Source organism: Pempheris klunzingeri, chromosome 4, assembly GCF_042242105.1.
Source record: "Pempheris klunzingeri isolate RE-2024b chromosome 4, fPemKlu1.hap1, whole genome shotgun sequence".
Classification (NCBI taxonomy): domain Eukaryota; kingdom Metazoa; phylum Chordata; class Actinopteri; order Acropomatiformes; family Pempheridae; genus Pempheris; species Pempheris klunzingeri.
Genome location: NC_092015.1, coordinates 16,291,832 through 16,316,785, shown reverse-complemented (window position 1 = coordinate 16,316,785; position 24,954 = coordinate 16,291,832).

The following is a 24,954-nucleotide window of genomic DNA, read 5'->3' as shown; positions in this document are numbered from 1 at the left end:
ATGTCATTCTGGCCCAATAAGCAGGCAAAAAGCACATTTGTATCTTGTAATTCAATGGTTTTATATTAAATTTATATTCCATGTTCAATATTTGTAATATTTGTAATTATGGGATAAATGCATATATATATATATACAAAAATGTACATATTATATACAGTATAATGGGGCGAGTTATAGAACCAAAGATGTATGCAGTTTTCAACATGTTCAAATGAATAAACCATAGCTTTACTGACCTGTGCCGGATGTGATTTGATGTTTTTTAAGCACACAGGCGCTGATCAGCCGTCTGTTCATGTTGAAGTTGCTGGTTTGCTGTGAATCAGGTGATGTCACTAAACCCTGTTAATGTAACTAATGACAACGATAAAGGTGTAAACAGTCCCGCCCTGACAGGTGCAGCAGATTAACATGGGGGCGAGGGAGCTGTCAATTAAGCATTTGTCCACGCGCCCTGTCAGGGGGTCAACATGAGCGAAAACACCCACAGAAGTGGATTATGGGTGTGTAGCGCATTAGTTCACTCTGATGCTGTGGGCCAAACTAATATTAAAAAATGCACATAAAATGTACAGGAGATTTGGTGTTTATATTTGGATGTAGATTAATTTCACTATTATTTCAGTTTCATTCTCCATCTTGTCGGTGTCACCTTACCAGTATATCCAGATATTGTGTTACATTGTGCTGTCATTTACACAAGTCTAACCACGGACATTTAGATGGAGCTACAGAGGAGAAAATATCAAGTCATTTATGAAGATGCCATGGCGCGATGAATATCAATTTTGGGGATTTTTTAAGCTTGATTGATACCTTCCTTTTATATTCCTGGATCTATCACCAGCAAGTTTTTTATCTGTTATAAAGAATAAAGATGCCACAAACAGGCAGAATGTGATTTTAGCTTTTTTATGAACCAAACTTTACTTCTCAGGACATCAGGGTCAAATGTCCTTTGAAGATGTGGTTAATTAATGCATCATTCTCCAAATCTATTGCTGTTACAGGCAGTTAACATACAGCATGTTACTGCTGAATAAATACTAGATTGTTTTATTAAAAGTAGTCTGTATCATATTGTTCTAATTTGACAGATTTAGCATTAAATCTTCTGTGTTATCCTTAAATACTGTGTTTCTCTTTTTAAAACATTTCAGGTTTGTGGGAAAACCTTTATTCAGTCCTCTTAGAAGAGCATTATTCCCACTGTATGTGTTACTGCTCACACCCGCTAATATGCTGAAAATCCGATTTCACAGCAACAAAGACACAAAGTTCAGATTCCAGTATAATAGCTCTTGTTTGTTGTTTTTTTCACCTCGGTGACCTGCCTCTGACCTGCCATGTGACTGCAGCCACCCAGCACGCACCGTCTTTACCTTTATGTGCCGCCAAAAGACCTTAAGCAGAGAAAATACACATTTGAAGGTCATGACAAACTGTGCCTAGAATTTCCTGATTTTGATGATCATATATTTCTCACAAAGAGAAGCTTGCCGTTGAGATTGTTGGCTATCAGAGCAAAAAATAGGTAAAACTGGGGTTAACTAGTTAGAGCTAGATTCAGTGACTACCTCCAATTTCTAATGACGAAATAAAATCACTGAGTAATCTCAGATTAGGGCCACATAGATTAGATTTATTTAAGCAAGGTGTTGCGTGAAAAAATCCTTTCTGCACATGCTGCATCAAAACATTACTATGCTGTTACCCTTTTTTAGTCTTTCACCCCTACTAGTCTTCTCCTTTCTCCTGCTTCAGACAGACACTCACACCTAATTATCGCCTTCTAAAGATAACATTGTGTGCCTTGTGTAGCACTGTGGTACCTTTTCATCCCAGTGAGCCAAAGACACCATCTATTGTTTAGCAGAGTCTCTGTTGGATATTGGTTAAGAGGAGAGGGCACACGCTGGAGAAAGACTGTGTCACACTCTAATTTGTAATAATAGGATCTGATTTTCAGCATTGATGTAACAATTTGCGAGAGAAAACACGGGGCAGAGGCAGCGGGGAGAGAGGTTATGCACAGGCTGTACAGTTATGTGGGAATTTTCCTCTGCTGTGCATCAGAAGCTGACCCCCTTCTCTGTACACCCACACAGGCAGGCACCCTCCTCACACACACACACACACACTGAAACACACACATACACAGATGATCAGAAGATTTCACAGATTTATCTCTCACTCTCTGCTGGTCTCTAAGGCAACAAGCTGCAGAGAGAGTGATAGCTTAGTTTCTCTTTACTTACAGGCCTTGTCCTTCTATTTCTCCTTGATTCCTTTCCCATGTAGCAGGGAAAGAAGAAAAGAGGAGAGAGAGGCATAAAGAGAGAGAGAGAGAGAGAGAGGAGCCATAACAAGGGGCTGTAATCACAAGACTTCTCAGTCATACAGGATAAGAAGGAAATAAGCTGCACGTGATTTCAGGATGACTTCGAAATCTCTCTCTCTCGCTGTCTCACGCACACATACTGTCTCAAACACCCACACATGGACATTTACACACCAAGATATATGCACACAGCTCCACCTGTCACAATTTCTGTTTTAAAGTGTATGAACTGTTTGCAGTAGCTTTCAGCTTGAGATTGCAAGGATTTCTTGTAGCAAACTTTGCAAGAAGTAACGTTCAAATAATCTTCCGGAAGTTCAAAGAGTGTAAAATGTAAATGTTCTCACATGAAACGTTACCCTTTGAAGATAAAGAATATTCATTTTGCAGCAGTAATACATAAGTATAAACAAGAAAATGTTATGAGCGCAGCAATAGAAAAAGCCACAGTGAAAATACAGGCACTGAGCTCAGTTTTAGTGCCACTATATAGTCGATAAACATTGAGAGAGGTGTTGGAGGGGGAGGCTGTGGCAGGCGTACTCTAGCTGTGAATTAAACACACAGTAAAATGGAATCGATAACAGGAGCCAGGGGAGACCAGGGGATGAATGAGAATAGCGACTGGACCTCCAGCTTTGATCAATAAGTGTGATTGTTTGTCTGTGTATGCATCTGTGTGTGTGTGTGTGTGTGTGTGTGTGTGTGTGTGAGGCCTCTCAGCAGCACAAGTCTCGGTGAGTTTTAAATGGAGGGCTATGTGGAATATCAAAGGACTACTCTGGATGACTCATCATTCACACAACCAGCTCTGCCGGAGAGAGAATCCGCTTCAATACCAGACCCAGGGCGCGCACACACACACACACACACACACCCACGGAAACAAATGTACTATTGATTACACTTGAGGATTTTTTTACACTTGCTGCAGATGATCTTTGACACAGTCGTGTAGGTGATGTTGTTTTGTGCATTTCTGCAAGCAAAAGCAGCCTTTGCTCTTTTAGATTTGATGGCAATTCACAAGCTTGTTGTACAAAAGCAGTGTTTTGTTTGGTTTTCATAAGGTCACTCATTTGTCAATGCAAATTAGTAGATATTCCCTCAGAAAATGGTCATTTGTGTAGCAATTAGATCCAGAGTTTGATTCCTCTAAAGTGGTGATTCTAAAATTAGGCTATGAAATGAATAGAGCGTTTGAGGGGGAAGCGTACAGCATGAATTGGAGGTCACTCAGAGTGATTCCAGTTCAGTTCAGCCTGTGGCAATGCAACAGGCTCACCTGTCACTTGACCCCATCATCGCTCCGTCTTACCATCCTGAGACAAATTGCTGCACTTATTGCCCAGTCAAGTGGCAGCATGTTCCACGTAATGTTGGAAAAGTTGCTGTTCTGCTCCCCTTGAACTCACCGAGACAGAAAGAAAGGGCCAGTTAGACGACAATGCACATAATCACACTGGAGTTAATTTAGGTAACCACCATCTCTATTTCGTATGTTTTCTGCCCTCTGATGGACTTGGTTGCTGTTGAGATCCAGACACAAAGGCTTTTAAAGATGTAATGTACTGCCATCTGAGCCAATAATACATTCTGACCAGCTTCTGACTGGAAGGCAACAGCAAAGAAGTGGCCATCAAAGGCTTTTTGTCTAAATGACAAAGAAACTGTGCTGGGAGAGCTAATGAGGAGTCAGGTATGTGTCTGTCTGACCCAGTCAGTGCTCACACACTGTAGCAGTGCCAAGCAGCAAATGAGCCAAAGAACAGGAAGAAGAACATTTATTTGAGATATTACTGGAGAGGTTGAGATGGGAAAACAAGGAGTGTCACCCGGTATCCCTCATACATTTAAGTTTTTAGAGTTTTGTTAGAGTCACACCAGGATTTAGCTTTACTTTTCTCTTGCAGCTTTGAAAGCCTTGGATCACTATATTGCTAATGAAGGCAACAACAAGCAGTGTAGTCACCTGATTAACATTACTGCCAGACAAAAGAAACACCTTCAAGTCACTGGATAAACACATTTTTTTGAAGCTTTGAGAGAATACACTTAGATCTTCATACCATTCCCAGGCTACAAGGCTCCTTTAACAGCACACTGCATGAAAGGAAAAGTAGATGAATGCCATCATCTGCTACAATAAAAGACTACAAAAAAATCCCTGCGGAATTCAGTGGCTTGTACGTGTTCTGTTTCATTAAAGTTGTGTCAGAGTTTGACTTTGAATCATCTACAAACTTTAAAACTGTCATGGTTTTTTACATTTATTTCCGCCTTTAATACCTTCTGCGGTTAATACACATATAAAGGCACAGAGCAGGTAGTTACATGCTTTCAGGATCACACAGTTGGAGAGCCATGCTGCAATGCACACGAACAACAAAAACTAGTCACAGACAGCTTTGTATGCAATTGAATCACTGCGTGCTTTGAAAACTTGCCATCGTCCTTTAAGTTGCAAACCTGGTCTGTTGACCCTGGCTCACACATCATCAGTGAATGAGCGACAGAACCTGTTTTCTATGTGAACAGACTGTCTGCGTATGAGGTGGATCATTGATTAGCGCTGTCAGCTGTCAGCTGTCAGCTCAGACATGTACTGAGCTGGGGTAGCATTGCCTTTCTGTTTCCCGGTAGTACTCCGGTTTCCTCTGGAACAGGTAGAGCGAGGACTCTAGACTGCCGACAGGTACTGTGTGTGTGTGTGTGTGTGAGTCTGCGTTACCTTTGCAGATTGTTGACCTCTTCAGGTTGTTTCTCTGCCTTTCACCCAGTGCATGCTGGGAGAAGCCAAATTTCCTTCATACAGAAAACAAGACATATGTGAGATAACGAAATAAATGATTGTCTTAGCATTCAAGGCTGTTTCAAGGCATTCAAGGCATTTGTTTCTCATCTGGAAGTTTCTGTTGGAGTGACGAGGTGTGTGATATATCTCACGCTGCGGGGTCTACTACTATTTAATATTATTTACAATTGATCGTGTTACTTTATTGTATTATTGCTATTATCTATTATTTAAACATCTATTATAGAAAAGCTAAAGAATAGAAAAGGTTCAAACCCTGAATGATTTTAACCAACATTAGATACAGCATCCATCCGTCGATCCATCCATTGTCTATCCTGCTTATCCTTAAGGGTCACAGGAGGGCTGAGCCAATCCTAGCAGACATTGGGCGACACCCTGGAGTAGTCGTCAGTCAATCGCAGGGCTGACACACAGAGACAGACAACCACTCACACATACCTAACCTAACCAAACCTGCATGTCTTTGGACTGTGGGAGGAAGTATGCAGAGAGAACATGCAGACTCACAGAACAGAAATCACAGGAATCAGCACAAGCTTAAACTGTACAGAACGGCCAAACTTGCAAACCAGCCACCTGGGACCTTCTTGCTGTGAGGCAACAGTGCAAACCGCTGCACCACTAAGTACAGCACATCTACTGAATGCATTTCTATACGCATTGATGTGCAAAAATAAGTGCGTTGTGTCTTCATATCTTCCCTGATTGATATTTTCCACCTGAATCAGTTTGGTTTGACAGACTTAACTGTCAGTATATCAGTGACAGCTCTGCATCCCCACTAATCCCACAATCAACACCTTGGACAGTGATTGTGACACACTTTGGCGCAGAATGTTAAAAATACGGCTGTTTTAATATTCAGTGCAACCTCATTCAGTTATACCTCATTGTGCCATTAATTGCTGTTTTTCATATAATGGTTTCATGCTCTCGGTGCACAGTGCACTCTGTAGAAACAATAGGGTTATATTTGTGTCACATTATCATACAAATACACCCAATCTGTCCAGTTAAACCTCTTTCTATTGTGGCAAAAGGAGGTAGGAAATGCCAGCATAATTAATGTCACTATAGATTTAATGTTTTCCACTTGACAACAAGTGTCTCTCTGCTCAGGAAGTTGATTGTCTCTGCAGCATGTTTGTCCCTGGGATGAGTCTTTTGGCCAAAGGCATTGCGTGTGTGTGTATGCGTGTGTGTGTGTGTGTGTTGTGGCAGAATATTTGCTGGCTCTCTTTGCCTTGGCAGGGAAAAGGCTACATGGAATATTGGTCAGCAATGCCCTTCTCTTCTGTGCCAACTGTCTCTCCTCGAGTGGATGTGTACAGAACAGCATGTGTACAGAATATCCATGTTAATGTGACCTTGCGCTGAGTGTGATCTATCCTTGCTAAATTATTAAAAGCCTGGTAAAATCTGCTGTGTGTCAGTGTGTGTTTTGTGTTTGTCCACAAGTGTTTTTTCTTTTTCAACACATAGAAAAAAATGTGCCTGGATTTGTACTCTGGAGTCACAGTGTGTGTGAATTCAGTTCAACGTCTGTGGTCCTGTCTGTGGAACCGCACGGTGCTATCTGGCAGTGCATGCGTAGCACTGCAAGGAACGCTGCATCCCAATAAACGCACTCCCAGTTCTTGTTGCACTCTTTGATCGCACATAATCTAGTTATACAAACTCATAGACGTCTATGGGAAACCATATCAACAAGTAAAAACCAAGCATTAAAGACTGGATCCAAAGATCTAAGACTTTAAACTTTAAACACTGTGCTTTCGTCTCTGATGATTCAAAAGAAATTCCTAAAGCAATGAAACGACCCCCTGGACAAATATAAGTGGACGGTGGCAGACGTAGTACAACATGAATGTTGATGTGTTGGGAGGTAGACTGCATGGATGGATGGATGGATGGATGGATGGGTGCAGAGTGGGAGGACCGAGAGGAGGGAGTTGGGGTGAGAGGTATGTTGCCAGGCAGCGTGGGAGTTTGAGGGCATGTTCAAGAGTTGTGTCTGTGCACGTGTGTGTGTGTGTGTGTGTGCGCGCGCCTCCTCTCTGTGTGGGCGAGCGAGCGTGGGACCGACTGATCGCTCACGTGGAGGCAGTTGTCATGGCAACAGAGGATGTCGTCGGCTGTCCCAGAATCCTACAGACCTCTCTCTTCTCTCGTCTATCTCTGTCTATCTCGGTCTGTTTCAGCTGTTCTCAAATTCAGTTTTCTTTGCAATGGAAACGCCTGGTCACTTTTTTTTTTTTTACCTCTCTCCACTGTCACTCTGTAGATCCCTTTCTCTCTCTACCTCTTGCCCCATTTCCCTGCATACTCCAATCCCCAGTCCTCCTCCTACACTTTCTCACTCCTCCTCTCCTCCACAGCTGTAACAGATATAAATAGAGGTAATAAATTGCAGTGAGGCAGCCAGGCTATATATTTATGTGTGTGTGTGTGTGTGTTTGGATTTTCGCTCTAATGACCTGTATAGACTCACTGGCGGGATATCCCTATATCCCACCAGTGTAATTCACCATACCTCCCACCCTCCCTCCATCCTCCCCTTGCCTTACACAGTACACACACACAACTCATTAATTCACAGCTTTACTGCTTTAGCATTAAAACAGAGAGGCTGCTTAACTCTGACCCCCAGGCATTTCTAGTATCCCACTGCAGCTAGAGGTTCTTTCAAAGCTAAATAAATGATCATCAAAGATAAAGACATTGGCAACCTTGTGAGAGCAACAAAATACTGTAGTAAATCCTCAATCTCTCTGATTTGTGTGTGTGTACCAGAGGGTATTAAATGGAAACAGATACTGATGACAGTATCTAAATATACTGATGTGTATTAAAAGAGAGGGTACCACCTCTATTTTTCTATCAGTGTTTTTATTCTAACTGTGGATTATGTGCGATGTGAAAGATGACGTACGGAGCTTTTTAGTGCATCTCAGCTCTTTTTTCTTTGTTTTTGGTTCAGTCTCATCGCTCTCATCATCATCATTTCCGGCAGCTAGCTTAGCAGCTAAAGAGCTAGATATTTGCCTCTGGAGGTGGTGGAGAGCAAAACAGAGATAAAAGGAGAGTGAATCTGTTGGATGTATAAATAATATTAAATGTTTGTTAAGATGTTAGTCATGTAAATGTTAGAAGGTGATAGCATATGAATGTTGATTTATAACATTTCACGCTGCCCTCAACTGGCAAAAAACATTACTTAAAGCTGCTTTGATATCAGATATTCATACTGATAATTTAGTTTCTGTGGCTATTTCATTGTGGATGCGTGCGATGTGTTTGCCTACACAAAGCTAAAACCAGTGTGTAACCCACTGTCTGACCCACTGCTACACTCAGTAGCACCAGCAGCACTGAGAGCAGATTAGGGCATTACCATCAATACTCCACATCACATGCAAGGTCAAGGAATGCGACCTGCATCAGCAAAAACATCTAATCTCTCTCCAAGGTTCAATCTCTAACAACAGTCTGGCGCCATGTTTACATTCACCTCCAGTCAGCTGACACTCTTATCCAGATCACACTCCAGTGAAAGTTACAGCGCTGAAGACAAAGTGCTCGGTTTTACTGTATGATTAACTGAATGAGACAACTCGCAATAATATGCTAATGATGCTCTGTGCACAGTAGGACTTTCCTTCCAGGGTGCTGATGATAAACAGAAGTTGTCATGGAGGAATACATCGAAGGAGCTCATCACACACAAGGAGGTTTGTATATTGTGTGTCTTTAATTACGCCTGTTTATTGATGCAGAAGTGTAACTGTGTGTGCAGTGTGTCTAATATCATCAAAGCATACTGGCTTTGTCAGGTTCACCATCTATTGGCCTAAGGGTACAGGTGCTCCTAATAACCTGGATGGTTACTGATTGAATAATGTTCAATGTGTATCTCTTTTGTCCAAAGTGACAAAAGTGGTAAATTAACTTTTTTATCTCCGCAAACACAAGTTGGGAGACATTTTGGATTTTGTTGAACACATCACCGACACTACCATTAATGGGCCACCAGCTTTCTACTGGGTCAGACAGGTTTCCATTGGTACGATATCATGGCAGTTTATCTATAGATATTGTCAGCATTTTCAGTTATAATATGATATTTTCAGTTTCAGATTTTAGTCAACAGAGCAAAAAATCTGCATTTTTCTTGAAATTGGGACAATTAATTTGATTTAATTATTCTCTCTGAATGTCTAAACAGCCAATTGTCATAATGCAATAAGCAATTATATCCTGAAATGTTCTGAAAGCAAGACTGAATATTATCCGATTGTTTCACCTTTGTTTGCAGCCTTTACTTTACAGCCTTTACAGCTTTACTATCTGTTCCCTAATCAATTCTTTCGCTCTCTCTCTCTCTCTCTCTCTCTCTCACACACACACACACACACACATACAATGTAATTTATAGCTGTGTTAGCAACAACCTCTATCCCTGTGAGAGGAAATGAGTGAAAAGCAGAGCACACACTCACGAGACCACCTGAGAGCTGCCACCATATTCATCCATCCACATTTACAGACGGAAGATATGAATGCATGAGGAGAAGAGATTCACGTCGAAGCTGAAAAGACAAGAAGGCATGATGATGTCTGCTGTCACACTGAACATATTCTCCAAGACGAATATGTAACAGGAGGTAACATAAATGCTTCATTCCTTATAATGTGATATATACACCAAAAGTGTACATATATATATGTAGTTTATATACCTTTTGAAAGCCATACTCCAGAAGGGACATCCACACCTCAGTCAATATTTTCCTCATCAGTTTGAGAAGGTATTATGATATTACATACACTGCTTTGCTTGGTACTTGTCGGTGCTCTACTTTAGGAGGTAAAAACGGGGTGACAAGTGACTCCCACACAGGAGACACAGTAAAGATGGAACACAGAAGAGTAGTTCATCAAAATCAAACAACACTTTATTGTTTTAGGGTCGTGAGTACCATCATTTTGACACAGAGACTGAAATGATCACCACTTCTGTTTGGGTACAGGTTAAATGAGATGCAATACATTAATTGACGAGCTTCATTAGTGAGCTTTTTGTCTCATTTTTCGACCTAATTGAAATTTGAATTATACTATGTTCATATGAAATGTTATGCATAGTGGCTTTAAAAAAAGTTGGACATTTTCCTGAAAGTGGCTTGACAGGGAATCAAGCAGTCGCAGGGGTAGCTGGTATGTTTTTATGTGTTGTATTGAACTTACAGTATATTCGCTGTATCTCATTTCACTTCTTGAACGCCAAAACATAAACAGGAAAAGCAGGAACACGAGTGATTAAAAAGTAAAACAGTGACGAGAGGAGTGATGAGAGATGAAGAGGAGACGATGGTGCTGATAGGTGGAAAAAAGAAGAGAGAATATCATCAGAGAAAGGTTGGATGGGCTCCGAGAGTCCCAGCATGCCAGTGCCGCCCCTCCACACATCTGTCTGCTCATCCCATGGGGGGATTGCAATAGCTGACGCAACAGGGCGTGTGTGCACTCACCTCTCCCCTCCACGCAGAAACATCTGTCTCCTCGCACAGGCCATATGCCTCGTAACACAGGCCCTCTCCCCTCTCCATCCCCCCGTCTCGCTTTCATGTCTTTTTCTCTTTCTGTCCCCATCTTGTTGTCTTTGATTGAGTGCCAGAGGCTGGCAGACGCTTCTGCTGCACATCTTCATGGGCACACTGTCTCCTTCTGAAACTGTCCCTTACAAACCAACTCCCACTTACACACACAAATGCACACCGAGGAGATATAGATTTGCTGTCATGAAATCGCAAAGCCGAATATGCCCACGGCTGACAGTTCAGATTTGCATTAAAATATAATGACTGCTCTAGATCTGCAAGTATCATCGCGGCCTCAACCACAGGGAATAAGCACGAGTGACTGAATATCAACACACAATACACATCAGTGTTATACTGTTGCTTGGCTGATGTTTCCCAGCATCTCTTTACCATTCGCAAAAGCATAACGACCATCAAACTGGAAAAATCCATGTTGTGACAGTCACCTCTAAAAACATTACTGGGACTACTTTCATAATTGGTTTTTGCTGCCATTCCTGTGGTTAACTGCCTAAATGTAGCTGACATCAAATCATTTTCTACTCTAATCTACAACATCAGCATCATGTTTCAGGGCCTCTTAGAATTAAACACCTTTTGGATTCAACTTTTTGGCTGCGTCGGTTCCAACTTTCCAAAAACTTTTAAAAACTCACTTGTACACGCTGGCATTTTTAGAACTTAACTCCTATTTTGGTTTTATTTGCCACTCAATTTGCTTCAGATGGTGTTTTAATTGCTGTTACTGCTGTTTGTTTATGTATGTTATGTAATTTAGTATGACCCCTGAAGCTCTTTTTGAAAAGTGCTATAAAGATAAAGTTTATCATAATTGTTATTATTATGAGCTCCTGTGCTTGATGTTCTAATGTGATTGGCACAAACTACATACTTTTGCAGTTATTGTGTGTTGTGGTGCAGGATAACAGAATTATCTCTAACTGACTTAAGCATTGAATTTGTGCGCCGCCCGGAAAGCACGTGACCTAAATCAAACACACACCTACAATGTTGGACAGGTGCATGCTGGGTCAGGATACACACAACTCGGTCAGGTTCCGCGCGGCCTTTATTATGATATATTTTGCGCTACTTTAACGCGCTCAAAATGAAACACAGCGAGGCCGAGCGGATCGGTTTTCTAACTTGCTTTGGGGATGAACTTGAGGCAGATTGTGGAGGACGCCACTCAAACAGGTGAGAGCAATAAGAAACTCTTTGATGGCTCAGGTTAGTGTCCTAAAGGTGTCCACATAGGTAACGCTGCTGTTAAGTTACATCTGTGCCTTCTCTGCTTCTGTTCTGCTGATGACTGGAGAGGAAATGCAAAGTAATCTGATTTATTGGATGCATGTTGCACCCGTCTTGGACTTCATAGCACTTTTTTATTTCTTGTTGACCAATCTGATTATTTGTAGTGATGCTCTACTGAGGAATGTAGTTGAATATGCATATTTAGCAGTTTGTTGCAGGCTGCAAAGTGTCTGCTTGTAGGAAAGCAATTAAACTTTGGCCTGGACATCAGGGCCGGGTGCATTCATAAGGTTTGAGTTTGGGGAACTTTTGGTGGTATGCAAGTTTGTTTAATATGCTTAGAACAGCTTTTTACTCGTGTTGAGTTATTGTAAGAGCCGTGCTGAATTTAAACGAGTTCTCCTGCTGCAAAGGCATACAGGAGGCACAGAAACAAACACTCACAGATACAGATGAAGAGTGATCCGCAGATGTGCTTGAGAACACACATCTCTTATATATCTCATGTATCGATCCAAGCCGCGTACCTGTCTAAAGGGGGATTTAGATGAGGAGTCTACAAACAGTCGGTCACATTGCACGGCCCAGCGCACACACACCTTACCTGTCTGTTCCTTCCCCTCATCCACAGTCGTACACAATGGCTGCAGCCCCTTCGTCGTTATTGCAAAGAGAGAGAACGCGTGCCTGACTGCGTGCATGTGCGTCTGCGCCTGTTAAACAGAAATATCTGGCATAACAAGAAGAGAAAAGTGGCACTTCAGATACTCACACACACAGACACGCTCTATATCTCAGTCACAGCTGCCCCTTTTGCCCTGCCGCTCCACCTGTCTCCTGCTGCCACGTCCCTGTGGACCCAATCAGCGGTGAGCACTGGAAGACAGATTATGGCCTTAAGCAGCGCTCAATAGGAGGATGAGAGGAGGAGAGGATGACTGGGAATGAGGCGAAGGAGAAGATGAGTACATCTGGGGGATTACAAATGTGGAACAAGAGGTTGTGGGAAATGGGAGATGGTAAGAGAGAGGAGAGCGGCCTGAAAAGACTGAGGCTGACATGAAATTCTGGAGGGGAGAGTATGAGAAAGCAGAAGAAAGAAAAAGGCAACAACTTGCTAAACTAGAAACCAGAGGTGGCTGATTTACATCCAACAACGCAAGACTGAGTTTGAGGAATATCATTTGAAAATTTTAAAGCACATTGTGGCGTTTGTCCTGAGGGTGGCCTTGTTAGCAAGTTACTTCTACTTCTGCCCATTAGGTTATAAGTGATCATGTGTCCAAACTTGATAATTGGACTTGAGAATGAAACTAGTATGATGTTGATCTTTCAAGAGAGCTTATTACATTTCACTAAAATGTCCTCATGTGTGGAAGTTCTTCTGCACTGAGGATGATGCGATAAGAAAAATCAGAAGGTCACCAAAAACATTAGAAGTCATCCTCTGGGGTCTATGAATTACATGAGCAAGTTTAATGACCTCACCATCTCTGTCCTCACTAGGAAGTAAGAGACAAGAAGTGACAGTAAATAGAAAGATAGGGAAGCATTGGCATGGTGTGGCCGTGTCTTTGTGTAAGTGTGTATATTTGTATATATATATTTATGTGTGTGTGTGTGTATAATAAATATATATCCATGTGTGCCTCTGTGGACAGACCCGGGAAGTGAGAGTGAATGTAGATTTTCTTGACATTTCAGATATACTGACATTAAAGCTTTGTCTGACATTTAAATTTACCATTGATTTTTGCAGACTGCTCCCTAGACGTGGTTGTAAAATAAGACTGATTACCCACCTCAGAGTCTACGGTTGCTCATGCATGTATGAGAGAGAAGTGTATCGCTGGAGAGTACCCACTTTAAATGCATGAATGTGCGTAAGCGCGTGGGTTTACATTCAACTGTGTGTGTGTGTGTGTGTGTCAGTGTACTTCAGCTTCTTCTGTTACAATAATCTATATCAGACTTGGCTGTGCAGTTTCAATCATCGCAAATCCCTGCGTAGAAAACATACCAGTGATGAACTAATGTTCTCGCTACTTGCTTGCTCTGCAGGATCCAGACTCCATGAATTCTCCAGTTTTATCCAGGACTATCCAAGCACGGGGAGAAAGGATAATATTTGCTCAACATTTCCGAGGTGAAGGATGAGGACAGTGTCTGTAGGGAGCGGGGAGAGCAGCCTCAGATGAGGCATAATGTAATGTTGGATGTGACAACATGAACTGGCTCAGTGAATTTGGTGTATCATTTCTCTGGGGAAGAGTGGGGATATAAAGTACCGGTGTACAGTAGCCAGTTTCGGCGTGCTACTCCTGGACTGTCCAGACACGGCTATTGCTCTGACACATGGTGGTTTATAAGCGCAATTAGTGCCAAAGCTCCCCGGGCGAGTCATTAACTCTCTAGTTGTTTAACGAGTCCTGAAGCCATATGTTTTGGACATCGGCACGGATCGTTGGTAAAATATGCAGCTCTGCCCACTGATCACCCTCTGGTAATGAACATTTTAATGTCTGATCCTATGAGATTAATTCATCCATGTGCATTTGTTGAAGCAGCAGCTATGGTGCTGTGTATCTGAAAGGTGCTAACTTGTTTTTTTAATAATAGAGCTGGATCATCAGATGTAGTGCAAATACTTCCTTTGAGTCACAGATTACATCATTCAATCAGAGCCTGTGTGACACAGCCAGCTTTTATGTGATGTAACTCACTATTCATACTGTAGATTAATTGGTGTAATAATGTTGCTTTGAATAATTGTTCCGTACTTGAACTCCTGATGTAGCAGTTTCAGCTGTTACTAGACTGTAGTCTCTGACCCAGAGGGCTGTCAGCTTTGATGGCATTTTATTTAGGTATTATAACGTCATCACTGGATCAGGGCAACAGTACCTGAGTGAGTGGCAGAGCAGAGACTGGCAGAGACAACACATGAGTCATAGCTTTGTGGTGTTTTCTTGTCTGTCTCTTGTCTCAAATTTGGGTCACTGAGGTCAAGAGTCCAAAGTACCCCATTGCAACCCTCCATAACAAATTTTCCATCGCCCACCAAAATGTCTGCACATCTTTTTCCACATTTTTAAAATTAATTCATGTGTTCAAATATTTGTTTCTGCTAATTTTATCTCCCTGTATAACTGTTTCTATTGTTTCAATGCCAGGAACATAATTTAGGTGGGGAAAATCTGAAATTCTTTTTCAATATTATACAATACAATATTCAGAACAAGACTTCACATGCTATTTATCAGAGGTCATTGATGTTTCAAGTTACTGGAGGGGCAATTCTGTGAAGTATTTGACCTTATGTAGGTAATTCACAGTTAATGAACACAAGTGTGCAGTCAGTTGCATTTTATTGCGCAAATAGCACACAAGTAAATGCATTTTATAGGCAGTGAAGGATTGCTTAATATGCAGCCAACGCATGTGAGTCATAAGAGCTTATGTGTTCCCGGAAACATGGAGAGGAGATGGAGGGAACGTCAGCAGCACATCATCCAACAAACAAAATGGAACAAAAATATAAAAGATGCTGGTCTTTGTACATAATACATAAAGGTGAAGATGTATCTTCGGTTTCCAGTTCATTAGGTACATCCAGATAAAAGTATGCAGTCTAATACAAGAGCCCTGCAATAAATCCTCCCCTCATGAAGGATATCATGCTCAGTTGAAACTGTTTCAGTGAGGTATTGATTCAACTTTGTGGTAATTTTGGAGGGTTTAGTTTGTGATGGTATTGAACTGCACTGGATTATACAGAGAGGTGTTTGTCCTTTAGCCTCATTGATTTAACTGGGGTAAAGAACACAGTTTAGTTCAACAGCACCACAAACTACGTCATCCAAAGTGTTGAATCTACACCTCTCAAAAACGGTTATTACAAAAACTGAAAATTTACAACCGTCATGAAGGGAGGATTTATTGTAGGGTCGTTGTATTAGACTGCATTAGTTTTAGCTAGCTAATAAACTGGCAACCGAGTGCTTATATTGTACTTCTTTTTGCATTGTTGCACTGTCCTCCTGCTCCACATACCCTTTGTTTCTCTGTTGACACACTGTTGGTGAATACTGTGGACCTGCTGCAATTGCATATCAGCTCTATATATTGTATAAGATCAGCTGAGAAGGTTGTAGGTCCAGCAGCTTGTGATGGAAATGATGCTTTCATTCATAATGGTGATGTTACAGAGGGATTTCATGTTTTTTAATATGTTGGCCCACTATGATGTCGACCATTTTGCAGTCTCAGCAGGTCTGTGTTAGCTGAAAAATCTCCTTGACTTAAATCTTGGGTCCCGCATTGTTTTCAGTGACATCTGGGCTGAGACCGTATGGATTCTTTTTTCTTACTGCAGTGAAAAGGCAATTTCTTCCCGTGGTATTGTAGGAATGTGGTCATAGTTACAGCCCTAACCAACACTGCAAATTCATACACTGCAAATAAAGTACTCAAAAGTGCAAGTTACTTTCCATTTTAATTTTCCTAGAGTGTGCGGGGCAATGAAAAACAGCACTAGGTGATAAAACTTTTTTTTTTTTAATGAAGTAGAGCAAGTTGGTCGATCTGATCATGGCCACACAAACCAATGTTTGTGATTCCTCCAGAGGCACCACAGCACGTTTCAGAAGTATCCCTGAAGCGACTCTCCTCTCTGCTATACTAAAAATTCACGGCAAGCTCCACAGAGCAAATGAGCCGGACAGGAAGTCAGACACAGAAACAGCATAGAGCATCCGTCCAGTTTTCAAAATAAACACCCTATGCCCCTATGCAGATTCCTGATCGTATATCATACATTACTACATCAGTAGCTTATTGTTTAAAAACTGGAGGTTCAATTAGAGGTTCATCATAGAAGTAGAAAAACACTTTACAACAAAACACTCAGTAGGCCACAATACTATAAAGTGGAAAATAACTACAATAAACGCAACCAAACTGACAAAGCAAGAAACCGTTTAATGTTCTAGCCTGTTTAACCATGGTAAAAGCAAATAATCAAGGAAAAATGAACAAATTAGGAAAACTATTTGCAAAGCCAAACACTTGTGCTTTTGGCGCATGCTTTTGACATACTTCCAATAGGATATCAAACCATTCGGAGGATGGAGCAAAACTGGGTTGCAGCTGGAACCTGACAGAGCGTCGCCGGATGGAGTGTCGGCATCAGTCCCAGCATTTAGAGCACATTAGCTGTAATGAAGGTATAAATGGCAAATGTAGCGAAGTGAAAACTCAGTGGCTCAAAGATATACTTGAATATAGAGCAGAAATACAGTCTAAAAAAGGGAACATGAAAACTACATCAAGTTTTCTCCTCGGTGGGCTGCAATGAGTGGCCACAGTAGGAATTTCTCTCTAGGACTGAGTACTCAATCACTTTTAATAGTGGTGTTGCCTTGGAGCCAGAAACCCTCTCCTCCTCTGACAGCCCCATGGTGGCATCATTGAAGGATGACGGTACACTGAAGCACTCACCTGTATTGTTATATTCCTGTGCAGTCGCGGGGGGATATAGTTTGCTGTCACCCCGGGGCTGAGCCTGTGGATTTCTTGGCTTGAGGAGACGCTGCAGGATGTGGAAGGTAACCACGTCCAAGCTGAGTGTAGGTGGTGGTCATCCCAAGTGTTCTTATATCTATAGCACTTCAAGCAGCTTCTATCAGGGATTGCACCGGACAGGAGAGGTCGGGATGAGGTTGGATAGGGTGTTTACCCCTCCTAAAAATGTGTCTGTCAATCAAAAGAGTAATAATGTAACAAGCACAGATGATTATTAGAGCTTAATTTTAGTAGCATTTAAATTAAAACGCAACGTGTAATATGTGAATATTTGCTTGTTTTCTGGTCTCCACATAAAAAAATGGGCTTTTTGATCAAACAGGACAAGACATTTAAGTATGTAAAGCTCTGCTGGGGTAAATTGTGATGAGCATTTGTCATTGTTTTATAGTATAGTTTATTGTATAGACATTTAAGGAGCAGCTGACATTTATAGACCAAATGATTCAGTGATTCATCAAGAAAATCATTGGCAGTCTAATGGATAATAAAACTAACTGTTCATTGCAGCCCTAAAAAAAACAACAACTGTATAGAATATATTTGCTGCTTGTGGGTCAGCTCTGGAGCATTTCTAAAGATTAAATTCAGTGCATGTGCAATGAATGCCAATGATGTCCTACTTCTAAACCAGAGACGCTCTGGCTCTCAACAGGCAGTCTGGCTCTTTGGCAGTTTTCCCACTCACAAAATAGAACAGTTTAATGTATGGTCAACAGCGGAACTGCAGGTGCTCATCCATACTTACAGTGATTTGTTTACTTTATCCAAGCTCACAAACACATACTGTATGTACACAAGCTTTTTGGGGATAACATAAGTGGGGTTCAGGTTGTGCACAAAGCACCTGAACTTTTTTACAACTGTATGCCTGCAACTAAATCTAAACACGGCAGTTTCCTTCCATTATTTGCCCATATAATGCTGATTTGTGACCGTACCACAGCATTATTGCCACTGACAGTAAAAGAAGAGATTAACCGTCACCTGGCCACAGTGGCTCAGCTGGTTTCTGGCTGAAATTGTAGCATATTTTTAGTATTCAAGCCCGCTAATAGGACGGTTGCCAGCTGTGATATTTGCAGAGAAGCCCTCTGCTACAGTCATAATACCACAGATCTGATCAAACATAATCAGAAGAAAGGGCACATAAAGCTGCAACCAAACAGAGAGGAGGGAGAAGCCCCAGCAATATCCAAGCAGATTTCATAGATGAATGTTTTTAAAAAGGAAAGAATATCCAGGTAGCTTGCCTGAGGATCTGTTGTAATCGCCTATTAGCTGCTTTTGTGAAAACATTATTATTGTTATTGTTATAAAAGGAGCATCAGCAGCCACAATGTCAGTGTCATGGTTACTCCACTGTACCATCAAAGGAGATTTGAAGTTCTTATCAGTTCTCATCGGTTTTGATGATAACTCTCCTGGAAGTAATTTGCATAAAATTCAAACCCAGATTTGTGAAATCACCTCTATCAGTTGCAGAAATTAATCCTTGTTCTCTCTTCAGGCTCTGAAACATCATCATCATTAGAAATAACCCCTGAGCGAACAATGTTCTCATTATGTGTGATGTAAACACATTAAACTGTAACTACTCTATGTTACCTGAGGCCAAAGCTGAATGGTCATTGTGTAAAAACACACATGTAGACACATGCGCGCCGTTATAATAATGTGTGTCTGTGTATGTGCTTATGCAGGAGGTGGCTATAAAAAGTACAAAAAAAGTACAATCCAGTCTAACACTCATAGTAATCCAGTGCCAGACTGTTGTGTCAGGTTGTAGTACAATTTACGGGTGATGCCTTTACATCATCATCATCATCTATTCATTACGTGTGTATACAGGTATTTTTAGAGTGTGTGTGTGTGTGTGTGTGTGCATTGGGGTTAACTTATGTAACTAATGTTTGTCTCATTAGGGATGAAGTGTAAAATGGAAAATGATAAGCTTCGTCCATCTCTGACCCTTTACCTGCGCTCCCCTCCTCCTCCCTGTGCACGTTATGATCATACAAGAATCTTTAACCTAAAATTATATGCTGCTGACACGCGTTTATTTTAATGGGTACATTTTACCCACTGTAACTTCACTTACGCCATAGCCACAGAAAATAGATTTTCATTTAAATTGTATGGATAGGTTTGGCAGACATTCATTTGTTACCTCTGTGACAACCTGAGCAGCTTTTCAATGTTTTTTTTCTTCATTTTACCCAGTTTTTTTTTTTTTTTAGCTGTTTCCAATGAAAACTGCCAATAATACTTTAACTGCATTTCCCTGAGGAAGTTTTTGTGGCATACTTATCAAAAATGTCCTCTTGGATATGTGCCACAGGTTAAAAATAGGTCCAATAAATGTCCCCAATCCCAAACCTATGTCTCTTTGTATTCATGCATTGAGGTTAACAATGTGACAGGTGGTTAGAAATGAGATGATTATTTTCCAATTCTTTATTGATCCCTTTACAGATCCATTTTTAATAAATCTTAGTTTTAAAAACTAGTCCAAGGGGTTGATTTTGTCATTTTCCAAATGAACTTGAACCACATGGATGACACTATAGTAAAACCCTTTCCACATCACCACTGATGGTTTTATTAAAATGTATCACCACATAAAGCAAATGAAAATTTGGATCTGTACATTTACTTTAGGCGCATTCGTCTGCACTGGAGGAATTAAATATGACTCAAGAAGTAAATCTTGCATTTCATTTACAAAAGTAGTGACATTTTTATGCCTTTTGATGTAACTAAAGTTCCCAGTAAATTATCAATAATCTGTGATGGATCCTGTAGCGTAATAATTCTGGGAATTGTGCTATTCGCTAGAGAGCTCAAGCTCTTGTAAACAGGTCATGTGTTTATTAGTCATGTGCACAATAAAACATTAAAGAAAAATAGATACCATCGTTTACCCTCCAGGCCTCTCTTTCTCCCCTGCTCTCTGCCGCTTTCCTGGTATTCTGCCTCCTTTCTTATCTGATGACTTTTGATTTGTTACTGTGTGTGTTTTTGTGTGCGCAGCGTGTGCATGCCACTTAATTTCCATATCGATGTGACAGGGGTGCCGCTGTAGTTTGTTGGACCAGCTCTAATAAGCAGTACACTGTGAGTCCTGGATCATAGGCTTTAGCTAATTGTCTTATTGATATTCAGGCATCCAGTAAAGTTTAGAGCTGGCAGTACAAAGTCACTGACCCGTGAGTAAACAAAAACACACAAACACCCACCAACACTGTCAAACATGAGATGGCACATAACATGCCAACACAACCCAACACACACGCAGCCATCCAAACAGGATGGAAGAAAAAACACACAAGCACGCAGTAAAAACACACAAACCTGCACACAAATACATTTGCTAACTGTTTAGATGTTGCAAATTATACAATGTTATGGAGGAAACACTCTGTGTCTGAATAAAAGTTGGGCTTCAAAGTTTGTTTCTGTACTTTTGCATCTACGAAGTCCCCCCATCTAACGTATAGGATATCTAGAAGTGCTAAGTCAGAGCAACTGGATTTGTGTTTTAGTATCGTGACTCTAAAGATTGAACCTTTTAGCTGTATTTTGTGTTTAGTGTGAATGAGCAAATGTTATCACGCTAACAAGCTTAACTAAGATGGTGAACAGGTAAGCATTGTACTGTCTTTGACATTAAGCTCAAGGTATCACTGTGCCCATAAGCAAAGCCTCTCAGAGCTGCTGGAATGGCTTAAGACATGTTTTGTAGCTGACTGAAGTAGCGTTTGTCATGACATATCATGACATAAGGTCACAAGCCTTTTTTCGTTTCTTGTTAATTGACTTTAATAGAAAGAAAGATGAAGGTCACCTTCAGGCCAAATGTGAAACCTAGAGTTGGAAAGGCTTGTCTCGTCCTCGGAGAACGTTCTAGCTGTCTGATTGTTTTTGGGTTGTCTGGCACCCTCTGAAGCTCTGTTGTCAGGGATACCAAGGTCGCAGGTGATAGCCGTGCTGCGCTCCAGACACTGGAAGATGGGCTGTCGCCTGTGGAGAATATGCTGATGGTGACCTAGAGATTCCATTCAACGCAATCTGGGGTAATGTGAATGGTCGTAGGTCCTTGTTTAGAAACCAGGGAACCAATAGAACATGCACACACATTCTCGGTAGGTATATAATGACCTCGTATGGACATGCCGTAATTTTGGCTCGCCTAGCAGGGCTTAAAAGACTGATCACAGGAAGCGACACTCAGAAATGAGTCAGAATCGGGCGGTGTTGACACCGTGTTGATAATCTCTCTGTCCTCCACGGCCGAGCATAAATAAACGATCTTGTGTAAGACATCGAAGCCTCCAGACAGCTTTTATTCACAGAGTTAACCAGCTTCAACCTTTTCCATCACAATACCAGTATAAATTCAATATATTTAGCATCACTCTAATAGAAACAGAAAGAAAAAGAGCAAACGCATAGGAGGAGGAGAAAATTTGAAATGATTGAAACCAGCAGGGCAATTAATAAAAAAAACTGTATAATGGCAGAGTAACAAAGATAACAAATAACAGTTTTCCCGTGAAAGCTGAGCTGTTGGTAGACAGCAGGCAGTTAGGAGCCGTGTTTGCAGCAACTGAACTGTTTCTGTTAAAGCCACCAACAGCAAAACATGGACAAAACATGACATCAAGAAGGTGACCTACCAGAGCCAGGTCTGTCTATGCCCTGCTCTACTTCTGTACTCTGTGAGCACAGACGCACAGGAAAAAACTAATGGGAAACAAACCCAGACAGGCTCTTGGAGATAGATTATGTTTGCATGAGTCATTTCCAGTCACTTAGCTTGCCAAACTGGCTTTCTGATTGAGGGAAAACAATGGAATCATTTATGTTCCGCTTGTTAGACGCTTGCCTCCATCTTTTCCTCTGACTAAAACCACACAACACCACCACTCTTATTTTCTGTCTTACTCCCCTCCTCCTTCCCTTCTCCCCCCCCTCTCTCTCTCTCTCTCCCCCATTTCTTTTTCATTGAGCCCCTTTCTCTTTCAAATATAGCCTGCTGTCTCTACACCTTCCCCCCCCGTCTCTTGCTGTCTGTCCCTGGATGTGTGAGAGAAAAGGACAGGGGGAGATGAAGCGACTGTATTGACCGGTTGACATTTCTAAAGTTGACAAATGTCCTGCTGAAATAACACGGAATCACTCAGCCTTTCTCCCACATGGTACCACATTTGTTCATTGTAACACATTTCCATCACCCCTAACAGTACAGCCGCTATACACAATAAATAGCACCCGTGGGTGCTCTTTATGGAGATAGATGAACACATTTATTTTTAAAATATAACAAATTGCAACCACCTGTGGTATGTGGCTATTAATCAAGATGCATTATAATAATAAAAAGTGAGGACCAACTTATCATGTTGTGTCTATCTAATAGTTACCCCCTTGGTTCAGCAGCTCACTAATGTAATGACAGACTTGGTATAATATCTTTGGGCGGTTGAGCATTACTTTTACTTTTTTTTTGTTTTTATGGGTGGTGAAGGATTAAGATGTCTTATTTATGCAAAACTAGTGCAAAGATACTCTTTGTTACTCCCGAGACATTAATCTATAGGCAGCATTTAAATGTCTAGCTGTTAAGGTAGAGCAAACTACTTATTACACTGTTTGATCGTTTAATCAATAAACATATTTTATGAATATTATATATTTTGTACATAAAATCACACACAAGTGTTTTCACTTGTGTCAGCTAATTAGACCTTCTCAGGACTGTGTCTGCTTGCTGCACTTGCTTGACATTTCCTTCACCCTATTGTTGGTGGTGTTGTACCTATTGTGGCAGGGCAACTTGCCTGTGCAAGTGCGCAGAGCCTTTAATGAACAAGGTAACCAGTTAGTACAGCTATCATGTAGTGGAGTAAAAAGTACAACGGTAAAATATTAATATCGTATATCTAAAAAATGACTCAGGTAGAAAGTAGCAATATATAAAGATACTTAAGTCAAATAAAAGTACCTCAAAATTGTATGTAGGTTCAGTACTTGAATAAATACACTACTCCCCATCACTGTCTTTCAAAATATTTAATGATTTTGTCCTTTTATCTAAAGTTCATTCTCTGTTGTTGAGATGACAGAAAGCCATACGTCCTGCTCGGAGTACTAATATTAGAGAAACAAGAAATGGCTGCAGTGAAGAAGCTGCTACGGACGTGCTGTGACATAACAGGGTCGGCTGAAGAGTGACATCTAGTGGTGGCAAAGGGACACGGCGCTGTTGCACTGTGCTGTAACTCAGCATGGTTCATACTTTATCATCATTTTATCATGTGTGTCATGCAGGTCCAGCAGACCAACAAAACAAAAGCATGCAGACAGGCCTTTCTTTGTAAAGCCAGAAAACTTGTTGGTCTAAGTCAGTATTTTGCAGCATTTCAACATTCCCTTGATGTTCAGTGTAATTGTAGTCTTGTGGTACAGATTATTCTTTTGACATTACAATAGAATGCATTTTGAAATATCTGATCTGACCTTAAACATAAGGTACTTCTTTGTCTGGCATAGAATAAATTGAGTCTTTCACGCCCCCTGCCACATGTACAGGGTGCTCTCTGTTTAAAGTTGATGGTGAATAATTCTCCAATCTCTCTCTTGGCCGAGCTTTTGGATTTCAGTCTCTGCTTGTTAGCTTGTTTGGCCCGACAACCAGGATTTACAAATCCTTCTTGCACCAAATTGGCTCTCGGGCCAAGACTGCTACGTCACCCAGAATCCCTAGTGGTGGCCATTACTCAAAACTATTCATGCAGCATAGACGCTGAGCAGAATGGGAAAATGATTTCAACATTGCTGAGAGGGAACAGCTGCAGCTTTCTGCTGCTGGAGGATGACAGATTTCCTTTCCCGCTTCCTCTTACTCAATCCCTCTCACTTACTCTCTCTTCTCTTTTCTGTCACTTCTTCTTTTCTTTTTTTTTTTTTTTGATTTTCTCTCTCATGGCCCTTCTATCTTCTGCTCTTTCTTTTTCTTTTTTTTTTAACCAAATCTCTCTTTACCCTTCACACATATACACAACCATGTATGCACACATGAACACGCACTGACATATACGCACAATTACACACAAGGGAACCGAACTCTGGAAATACACTCCCAGGAATTTTAATAGGGCCCTTTCACATTTTAGCTTTGTTTTTTTTAAAAAAAAAAAATACTAACTGAGAGTTTTTACAGTATAAACTGGTTGTGTCCAAATCACAGCACAAGAGTGGATATCTAGAGACTGCACTGTAAACGCTGTTAGTAGTGAGTAAGTATTAGAAGTTACATGTTTAATTTTCTGTTATTTTCAAGGTTGGAA